The following is an 11,790-nucleotide window of genomic DNA, read 5'->3' on the forward strand; positions in this document are numbered from 1 at the left end:
TTTCAAATATGCCACTCTTTATTTTTACCAGTGAGGGGGATGAAAAAGATATAACTTACTCTTGCATTAGTATAAAAAAGTCATGTGCAGAAAGAATGGCCGCAGGAAAGATGGTGGTGGACTTTCAGTTAGTATTCAAATCCAGAAATAAATGAATGTAAATAGCAATAACTTATAAGAAGGGAAGCAACATTGCAATTGCTCTTGAGAAGTTGTGCCTTTGTTATCGTAATGCAGAACGTCTGAGCTCACGTGAAATTGTAACTAGTCACGAGAACTGTCACACATTCATAAAGCTTGGCGTTCATACTGCCTTGCGAGACATACACGTTGAACTAAATTCATAACGGACTTCATAAAGAGAGAAAAGCATCAAGACAGAATAAGGCCTACATTGCATCAGCCAAAACTGCAACAAATTATTAAGGATGATCACAAATATTTTTATGCAGCAGAGGAGACAACTCAAGGGCAAAACAAAAACAACACAAGAAAAAGCCAAGCAAGCAATGCACTCGTCCACCAAGCAAAAGATAGGATTTAGTTCCGAAAACATGAAGTATAAACTTTACTTAAATCCTGAATCGCGTCGCTTTCATATATACAGGAAAACACTTGAAGCCTTACGAATGGGATGAGTTATTAGCTTCCGAAGAAACCTTTATGAGCACAAGTGAACAGCAAGACAGATAACGAGGTGCTCAGAGCCGCCACTAAACCACAGGCAGGAAAACCTTCTTCTTGCTACCTCAGGAAAAAAGAGAGAGAGAATAAAAGAAAACGAGAAAGAAAAAGAGAAACAGAAAAAGAAGGAAAAAGAGAAAGAAAAAGAAATAGAAAAAAGGTAAAAAGAGCCAAATAGAAAAAGAGAGAGAGAGAGAGAGAGATTGATTGATTGAGTGACTTTCTATACCTGCAGAGGCTGATGGGGACAGGTGTTAATCAGCACCCACAAGTGACTGCCTCTGTTCCCGTCACGGCCCAGTCACTCATTTTCCTCTCTCCATTTCTTCCTCTGCTTCTCTCTTTCCTCTTTATCCCCTTATCTTTCTCTCCTTCCTTCCTCCTGATCTTATCATAGTTTACCTTCCTTTGTCACGGTCCAGTCTTTCATTTTTCTCCCTTCCTGTCTTCTCTCTGCTTCCCTCTTTCCTCCCTATCTTTATCTTTTTCTCCTTCCTCCCTTCCGACCTCCTCTTAGTCTTTTTTCCTTCCTCCTCCCATTCATTCCCTTCATTCTCATCTCATCCTTCCTTTCAGCCTTCCTTCGTTTCTTTAATTTCTTTTCTTACTTATTTTTCCTTTTATTTTTTCTTTATTTATTCTATCCGTCAGTCCACTCTTCTTCCCTTCCTCCCTTTCATTTTCCTTTCATATTTTTCTTCATTTGTTCCGTCGTTCCTTCTCCTTCTTCTCTCCCTCTCTCCATCCAGTCCATCCTTTCCTCTTTCTCTCTCTATTTCTCTCTTCCTCATCTTTACCTCAGAAATCTCTTCCTCTTTTTCTTTACATTGGTCTTCTCTTTTCATCTTGCCATTAATAAGCTTTTTGCACCTCTATCCTCTTACTTTGCCTCCCACTCCTTTTCTCCCTCCTCCTTCTCCTCGTCTTCCTCCTGCTCCTCTTCCTCCTCCTCCTCCTCCTCCTTCCTCTTCTCGCTCATTATAAATCTTCTGGTTCATGACTTTTTCCTTCATCGTTTTTGCTCTTTTTTTTATATGCTTGAATCTCCTCCTGGTAGTTTTCTGTCTTCTATTACTATATTTTTTATCTTTTTTTTTTTTTTGAGAGAGAGAGAGAGAGAGAAAAAAAATTCTACGGGAGAAAGATCTTAAGGTAGTGAAATCTTACATGCCACGTCCGTAGAATTTCTTACCGCCAGGAATAATACGATATGACGTTCACACACACACACACACACACATACATAGATAGATAGATATATAGATAGATATAGATTCTCTCTCCCCTCTCTCTCTTGGAAGGGGGGTACTAATCTGGCCGGTTAGTAGGTAGATAAACAAGGTAGAAACGCAAGTAAACAGCAAGGTATCAAGGCTCAAGCAGCTAATATCCCATAAATATAATTCACGAGTATAATTTAATATTGCTTATTGAAAACCAATGAATCGATTTAATATATTAACGCCGCCCGCTGCCCACTTAACGATGACGCCTGCGGCTGATGATAGGAGAGAGAGAGAAAGGGGGGTGTCTGACCTCAAGGTGAAGGAAATGGAGCAAATATTTGCATTCACTTCTGCGCAACAATATATGCAGGATTCCTGAGGGAGGAAGACGAGAAAGGATAAGATGCCGTAATGGAAGGATAGAGGAAGGAAAGAATGGAGGGTGGGAGTGAGCGAGGGAGTGTAAAGCCTTGCATCTTCGTCCAATAACAGTAACCATAAATATAACCTGTGTGGGAAGCCAAAGGAGGACTTTATAAGTAATTGTTTCTTGGTGTCACCTTCACCTACAAATTACTGAACGTCTGTCTGTGTATATGAACTAATACTTCGTTTGTGCTCATTGTGAAGAACTTTGTATGTAATATTGCGGGAGTCGTGTTACCTCGTCTTCTGGTCCCCCAACTACCACAAGAAAATCGAATTGCGAGAGAGAGAGTGCGTGCGTGCGTGCGTTCGTGTGCAGCGGCACACACAAATCTGATACCATCGTTGAAAGTGCAGACGAATCAAGAGCTGCTCAAGTGACTAATCCTCTTTACGCAGGAAAAGAGACGTCTGCAGGGCGATTTGTTGAAGCTCTTCAGAAAACCTCAACAAGTTTAACAATGCCAATCATTCAGAGTAATTTGAAGTCCAAACTGATTCAAGAACTTGAGATAATGGTCTATTTCTTTTGATAGGCGATGCAGTACATATATCGGTAGGGTATTTTTTCTCTGACCATGTGATTCGCCATTCGTACCTCCTTCCCATAAAATTAGTTAGTGCAAGAACTGTAAACTCCTCTAAGCGTCATATTGTCCGCTATTTCGTTGCCACTGGAGTGAACTGAATGGTCTCGTGTGAAGCTGAGAGTGCTTTAGCTTGATCTGCATGCATGTAACTGAAATGCTTCACCAACAGACTTAGGACCAGTTTCACAGTTCGACATGATGGATATGTAAATACCAAAGACTTCGAAGATTCCTTGCATATAGAGCTTGGTGTTCATATATAAGTTAAGATACTGGGGAAACTACACGGGAAATTTCTTGTGTATCTGGTGGTGAGTAGAAAACCTCACCGTCGTGGAGTGTATAGGATTGTCTAGTTTGGTTCGGGCGGTTACAAAGACACTGCGTTGGACTGTGGAATTAGTTCTTAGGCACTAAATCATCGAAGCATACAGCCTTGTTATAAGCCAGTTGGCCCCCTGTTTGTTGCCTGCTCTACCCTGTTCTCACGTTTCCTACACTATGTTCAGGAACTCCCCGCTAAGTGAGCAGGAAATGAATATGAATGATGGATATAGGGGTGTGGGTGGTGGTGATGGTGATGGTGGTGATGGTGGTGGTGGTAAATTGTGATGGAAGTGGAAATGTGTGGGGGATGAAATATTGGATCTCTCTCTCTCTCTCTCTCTCTCTCTCTCTCTCTCTCTCTCTCTCTCTCTCTCTCTCTCTCTCTCTCTCTCTCTCTCTCTCTCTCTCTCTCTCTCTCTCTCTCTCTCTCTCTCTCTCTCTCTCTCTCTCTCTCTCTCTCTCTCTCTCTCTCTCTCTCTCTCTCTCTCTCTCTCTCTCTCTCTCTCTCTCGGCATTTTCTTCCTTTCACAAACAGAAACTCAAAAAGAGAAGAAATATAGAAGGATGCAAACACTTGGTGGATCATGGAACTCAGATATTCATTGCACGAAGTCAATCACTTGGCATATTCCGCAACAGAGAGCTTCAGGAGTCCATCGGAATAGATCAAAGTAAGAAGCAGAGCAACCTCCTGAAGATGACAACCCTCCAATCAGTTCTGCTCCAAGTGGTCGTTGCGGTCAGGGTCAGAAATAGGTGGACGCATATTATTGCGAATAGTATTATTGCCAATATGCTCACACATTTCGGGGCTTACACACCCACGTTTGATAAGGTTTTGATAGAGGTTGTTGTGGGTATGTCCATGGGTAGTTTTATTAGCCTATAGTCTGTTCACTTAAGTCTGACCCAAGCTGACAACATAAACCTAAGCGTGTTCGTAAGCACAATGCAGATTAGCAGAAAGTGCTGCATGAGATATAAACACAAAAAGAGGTTAAAGAAAACTTGGAAGCCATAGCAGTAGGAAATCAGCACTCAGCTTGGTAACACGCCTAGGTTTATGTTGTCTGCCTGGGTCGGACTTAAGTGAACAGACTATAGTAATTGCTTGACAAGACTTCTGCAACATGAATGTCAAAAACACTCGTCTTCTTTGTGGTCTTTGGAAATATTTGTTGTAAGAGTCGAAAGTGTGTGAGAATACGGGTTTTTATTCGTGTTATATGTGTTCCTCGCGTGTTTATGATGTTAATTGATACGAAGGAGAGAAGGCGATACGATTTTCTTCAGACGGAAATCAACGTTAATGAGCTTTCTTGTTATTATGAATAGAGATGTTACACCCGTTGATTATCTACCCTTCAGAACTTATGATGCTAATTCTGAGGGATGAGGTGGAAGGCGTGTGTGTTTGTCAAATTTGTGTTACTTATTTAGACGGAGGTAAATGATCAAAGAGTAATAGTTAAAAGATAAAGCCTAAGATGATTGTAAAAAAAATATATGATGGATGGTAAAATGTTGTGTGTTTTTCTTTTTTTTTTGTTTATAATATTTTGAGATACCTTTCTGATGCGTTATCCACTCTTCTTCTTCTTCCTCCTCCTCGTCTCCATCCTCCCCCTCCTCCTCCTCGTCCTCCTCCTCTTGCTCTTCCTCCTCTCCTCCTCAAGTATCAGCAGCATTAGTCTAGTCTCCCGCTCCACCTCTCTCCTCCTCCTCCACGCTCTCATCCTCTCACATTCTCCTCTCCATTCCTCCTTCACGTGATATGATATTCCTTCCTCTCTGTGTTATCTTTTATGTTTCTCTCCTTTAGCAATCCTATTTTGCTATCTCCTCTTCCCCCCCTTCCTCCTCTTCTTCCTTTTCTTCTTCCTTCTATTTATCTCTCCCAGACTACCTATCTTCTTTTTCTCAGTCTTTCTTCTCCTTCTTTCTCTCTTCAAAGTCCATTTCATATCTAGTTTTTGTTTTTTTCTTTTATCAATATCTTTATCTTCATATTTTCTTCTTTTTCTTCTTCTTAGTTGTCTCTCTCTCTCTCTCTCTCTCTCTCTCTCTCTCTCTCTCTCTCTCTCTCTCTCTCTCTCTCTCTCTCTCTCTCTCTCTCTCTCTCTCTCTCTCTCTCTCTCTCTCTCTCTCTCTCTCTCTCTCTCTCTCTCTCTCTCTCTCTCTCTCTCTCTCTCTCTCTCTCTCTCTCTCTCTCTCTCTCTCTCTCTCTCTCTCTCTCTCTCTCTCTCTCTCTCTCTCTCTCTCTCTCTCTCTCTCTCTCTCTCTGTACCCTCACCCTAACTCTACATTTTCTTTGTTTCTTTCTCACTTTTGCTATTTTCCTCTTCTTCAGCATCTTCTCCTTTCATTGTAACTTATTCCTGCCTTCCTTTCCTTCCCTCCCTTCTACTGCTACTTTATGTATTTGTGTGTTTTCCTCCCTCCTCCTCTTCCATCTTTCTTTCCTTTATTTCCTACTCTGCTACTCCCTGCCTTCTCCTCCCTTCCCTTTTTCTCTTGTCCTCTCTCTATTCAGTGTACTTTCTTTTCTTTCTGGCTGCCATCTCACTCCCCCTCCTTCCCTCCCTTACTTCTTCCCTCCTGCCCTTCCCTCTCTGTTACTCCTTGCCTACTCTTCCCTTCTCTATTTTTCTTGCCTTCTCTCTTCTCAAAGTTCTTTCTCTCCTCTCCCATCTCCCTCTCCCTCCATCCCTCCCTATCGACCTACATGTCTATATAACCTACCTGGGCACCTTTCTCCTTCACACATTTGTTCCTAGGGTGAGGTGTGACAGGTGAGATTCCTCCAATATGTACACCTTTTCCCCTCCTCCTCCTCCTCCTTCTCTTCCTCTTCCTCCTCCTCCTCCTCCTCCTCTTTGTCCTCTGCCTTCTCCGGCTTCTCCTCCTTTTTTCTCTTATTTCTCTTACTTATTTTCTCCCCCTCCTCTTACTCCCCCTCCTACTGAGCTGCACTGATCTGAATTGACCTTCCCTGCGTTATTTTTCTCTTTTCCTCTTTTTTTCATTCTTTCCTACTCTGATATCTCTCACATATCCCTCCATTTCTCCCTCTCCATACTTCCTTAACCCTCTCCTACTCTCTCTCTCTCTCTCTCTCTCTCTCTCTCTCTCTCTCTCTCTCTCTCTCTCTCTCTCTCTCTCTCTCTCTCTCTCTCTCTCTCTCTCTCTCTCTCTCTCTCTCTCTCTCTCTCTCTCTCTCTCTCTCTCTCTCTCTCTCTCTCTCTCTCTCTCTCTCTCTCTCTCTCTCTCTCTCTCTCTCTCTCTCTCTCTCTCTCTCGCTCTCTCTCTCTCTCTCTCTCTCTCTCTCTCTCTCTCTCTCTCTCTCTCTCTCTCTCTCTCTCTCTCTCTCTCTCTCTCTCTCTCTCTCTCTCTCTCTCTCTCTCTCTCCCTTAACCTCTATTTTTATATTTCTTTTTCCCTCCTTCCCCTCGCTCCTTCCCCTCGCTCGCCCACCTTCTCCCCGGCCTCAAATATTCATGGCTGGGCCGCCGAGGCTCCTGCTGTCCCTCCATCAAAGCGCCGCAGCCTGCCACACGTGCTGTTCCGCCCTATCACTTCTTTACCGGACGCCACTCTCTGACGCGACTTCGACCTTTTGCCCCTGTCCCTTTTGTATCGTCGTCTTTTCTTCCTTCAAACCCTGTTGCTGCACTCCCGACCAAATCTCTTTTCCTAAATTGTTGAGTCCGTTTGGGCGGAGGCTCCTGCGGGATCATTTCTCCCCTCTGCCTTGCCACACAGTCCCAACACCTATCTCTTCCTCTCATATGTAAGGTAAAGGTAACATATGATAGGAAAAAATAGATGTTGGGACTGTGTGGCAGAGCAGAGGGGAGAAATGGACCCGCAGGAGCCTCCGCCCAAACGGACTCGACAATTTGGTTGGACTATAGTCTCTCATTAGGAGCAGTGAGTAGCGGGCTTTTATTTTTAACATTTGTTACCTTTTTTTATGCCCTGAACTGACTCCTCTGCTGTAAAAAAAAAAAGCTCCTCTCTATTCTTAGTATCTTTCAAGAGGAGAGTATCAAGAAACCTCTCCTCCCGAAATTTACCTCTCTTTTGGCCATTCTTCTGAACATTTTTTTGTAGGGGAAGTGTTTGACGTTTCTTTTTTCTCATTATTACTTTTTTTGCCCTTGAGCTGGTTCCTTTGCTGTAAAAGAAATCTTCACTGAATCTAACTTACTAACATTTCATATATATTCCTGCCCTTCGTCCACTAAATTCATATCATTGATCTATCTACAAGCCAGTCAAGCTCTCTCTCCATCTCCATTTCACGCTGTATATGATTGACGGAGGCTGGAAAAGGTTAAATCTGATTGGTGACTGCTGCTCTGATGTGGGTGAAGCCTATTAGCTATGTTTATTTAAATGGACTTGAGTCCCACAATTTTTTTCAAAATTTACCAAGGTCATTTCGAACCCTTGCCGAGGTTAGTGTACATATTACTACTAGGGGCATGTTATCAATTTTCATCTGATCCTTTGTCGAAGCCTCCTACCATATTTCATTCCGTCTTTCTGTCCGTTTCATGTTTTTTTTTTGTTTTTTTACTGACCAAATTCTGTCCCAACCCTTACTGAGGTCACTGCACAAACTCCTACTTCAAACCCTCTGCTACCTTTGTTGGAACCCATGTCGTAGTCTGACGATATTTCACTCCCTCTTTCTGTCTGTTTCACGTTCTATTTTATATTGACCAAACTCTGTCCCAACCCTTACTGAGCACTGCACAAGCTCCAACGGTACTTCAAACCCTCTGACTACCTTTGTTGGAACTCATGTCGTAGCCTCTGACCATATTTCATTCCCTTTTTCTGTCTGTTTCATGTACTTTTTTAAACTGACCAAACTCTCCTTTGGTGAAGTCATTGCACAAACTCCTACTGCAAACCCTTGTACTACCTTTGTTGAAACCCATGTCGCAGCCTCAGACCATATTTCACTCCCTTTTCTGTCTGTTTCATGTTCTTTTTTAACTGACCAAACTCTGTCTTAATGAGGTCACTGTACAAACTCCTACTTCTTACTATCTTTGTTGAAACCCATGTCGTAGTTCCTATCTTTCCTTACTCCCTGTTTCAGCTATTGTTTTAAATCGTAAATAGTTCTGTCTCAACTCACATCCATTTCACTGCACAAATAACTACTTCACTCTGTCGCAACCCTTGCTCAAACCTATGTCGTAGTTTCTCATCTCTCTTCTTGTGCCACAGTCCATATTTCAGACAACGTTTTAACTTCTACCAACTGTTATCAGGAGCTATACCCAGGTCACTGCACACATTCCTACTCCCGCCTGTACGTTTGCCATTCTTTGAAACTTTCTTGTCTCTTTTTGAACCTTTGTCCTTAGTCGTAGTATCGGTCCCTGCCTATCTCGATCCAGATCCCTATCTCAGCCCAAGTTCCAAGCCTCTTCCAACCTATGCTTCCTTCTCTTTCCCCCTCCTGTCTTGTGTTTACGTGAAGAATCTCTTTGTCTCTCAACTCCGTCCAAGTCCCTGTTGAAGCCTGTCCCCAGCCTGTGTCCTAACCTATACTTCTTCCTCTGCTTCATTACTTGTTCAAACTGAGCGTGTCCCAACCTACCTACCTACCTACCTTGCAAACTCTACCCTACCTACCTCTGCAGGAACTTCTGCCGTAGTCTCCAACGTATTCCTCGCCCCCTGTTCCAGTCTGTTTAGCCCCTATCTCAAACACTGTGTCACCCTGCTTTCTGCATTACATATAACCTGTAGCAGTCGCGTTCAGACCCTTCCGGCAAGTCACTGAAATGGCAAAACAGTAACTTCACCCTGCCTCTGCTCTCCTTTCGCCCTTCATTCTGCCCCACCCCTCTGCTGCCCTTCACTTTGACCCCTTCCTTTCCACGCTTTACCCTTTACTCTTTCTTTTTCCAGAGGCATTTCTTCTGCCCCTGCCGTTCTCAGGCGTCCTTCTCATAAACCATACACGCAACCTTTTCCACCCACCTTCATTTATTTTATTTATGTTCTCCCTTCTCTTTGTTTCTTCCTCCTCTTCACCTCCTCCTCCTCCTCCTCCTCCTCCTCGTTCTTCTTCGTCATCACTACACTTTATCTTCCTCCATCTTCCGCTTCCTACTCCCGTTAAATTACGAATCATTCATCCCTCTCTCTTTCTCTCTCACTCTCTCCTTCTCCTCCTTCATCTTCAGTCTCTCTCCACTACTACTTCCCTTTTCTCCTTTCTCCTTCTCATTCCTCGTCTTTCATACCTTGCTGTCATCCCCTTCCCTTCCTTCCTTCCTTCCTTTCCCTCAAAATTTGTTTTCCTCGTTTTCTCCTTCATCTCCTCCCATTTGTCTGCCTTTCACTCTTTCCACTTGATTTGGTTTCTTTAATTCCATTTCTTCTCTTCCCTCTTACGTCTGCGTCCTTCCCATTCCTTTATTCTTCCTCTTTCTTCCTTCTTTATCCTTCTCATTTTCACAATAAACTATTAAACTCGCAGAATCTCCTTATTTCTTTTTCATACAGCTTGCCTGTTCTCTTTCCTCTTTATCTTTATTCTCTTTCTCTCATTTCTCCTCTTCTTTCTTCTCGTTTCCCTTTCTCATATTCATCTCCCCCATTCCCTTCCCTCAACTTTCCCTTTTCTTTTCCTTCCCTTCCCTTCCCTTACGGTATCATTCCTCGCCTTACCTCCTCGCCTAACCTTTTCACCTTCTCTTCCCTTCCCATACCTTACCGTACCTTACCTTCTCACCTTCCCACCTTCCTTGACCTTGCTCTCCGACTTTCTATTATTCCTCCTCCTTCCCCGCGAGACACCTGCCCTTCCCTAAGCGCCTGTCACTCCCATCCTACACACACACACACACACACACACACACACACACACACACACACACACACACACACACACACACACACACACACACACACACACACACACACACACACACACACACACACACACACACACACACACACACACACACACACACACACACACACACACACACACACACACATACGACCCAATTTGCTGGCGGCTCAAGGCTGGGAATTGATCTCAACTGCATTTCTAAGGAGTAGGAGGAAGAGGAGGAGGAGGAGGGTGTCGAAATGGATGGTTTGGCCTCAAGTGGTAACAGGGTAGAGTGACATGATTTCCCAATGCGTCCTCCTCCTCTTCTTCCTCTTCCTTCCTTCTTCCTCTTCCTCCTGCTCCTCCTCTTCTTCCTCCACCTACTCGTCTTTCCTTCCTCCCTTCCTTCCTTCTGACTCCTTCTCCTCCCTATATCACTTATCATTACAACAACTTCTACTATTACAACTACTTTCTTCTCCTCTACTATTTTCAGAGATCGTATTGCGGGCTTTTTTTTTTTTGCCCTTGAGCTGTCTCCCTTGCAAAAATACTACTACTGCGACTACTACTACTACTACAACAACTATTACTACTACTACTACTACTACTACAACTACTACTACTACTACTTCCACCACCACCTCTAACAAGAATATTAAGCAGCAAGACCTCCTCCGAACCTGACCTTCCTGTAAGTGCGACACAAGGCTGGCGTAGAGGCGTTAACCTGAGCCTCATTGTCAGCTTCTGGGAACGAGCTGAATAGACTCGTCCTAGTGATGCATAGGGAGGCAAAGGGGAAGCGGGGAAGGCAGGAAGGACTTAAGTGTTCGTCGTCTCTTCCTGGTCCTCGTCCCCGTCCCCTATTCTGCGTCGTCATATTTTATTCCATTATTTTCGTTGATGTACTTTTTGCTTTCCTCCTCCTCCTCCTCCTCCTCCTCCTCCTCCTCCTCTTCCTCTCCAGTACTATCATATTGTCTGCCAGGTACATTTTTTCGTGTACCAAAAAATAATGTGTTAAGTGATAATGTATTTAGCTTATTATATAGTCTCCCTCCTCCCATCTCGGTCACGTGGTTATCTCCGCATTCTTATCTCATAAATAGTTGTCTCTCTCTCTCTCTCTCTCTCTCTCTCTCTCTCTCTCTCTCTCTCTCTCTCTCTCTCTCTCTCTCTCTCTCTCTCTCTCTCTCTCTCTCTCTCTCTCTCTCTCTCTCTCTCTCTCTCTCTCTCTCTCTCTCTCTCTCTCTCTCTCTCTCTCTCTCTCTCTCTTCTTGTTGGTATGTGTTTGTTTATTTGAGAGACACTATCACCAGCCAGTAGTGTTCGCAATGGCCGTAGGGAGGCGCTGAGTACATGCTGACTGCCGCGATGGTGCTTGTGCCACTCAGTCATGCGTGTTTCCCAACGAGAGAGAGAGAGAGAGAGAGAGAGCTGTGAGATGACCACGTTAGTGTTAAAACGAGACAATATACGAATAAAGAGATCAAATAACAAATACACTAATATATATTGTATCGGCAAAAAATAATGATGGTAAGATAAACAGGACTGGCAAATTGCATGGCAGTGCTTGTTACGGCTACTAAGACCTTCGGTATCTAGAATAAACTCATGATTTATAATACTAATAAAATTGACATTTATTTATGAAACGAAGGTA

The sequence above is a fragment of the Eriocheir sinensis genome, chromosome 40 (genome assembly GCF_024679095.1).
Source record: "Eriocheir sinensis breed Jianghai 21 chromosome 40, ASM2467909v1, whole genome shotgun sequence".
NCBI lineage: Eukaryota > Metazoa > Arthropoda > Malacostraca > Decapoda > Varunidae > Eriocheir > Eriocheir sinensis.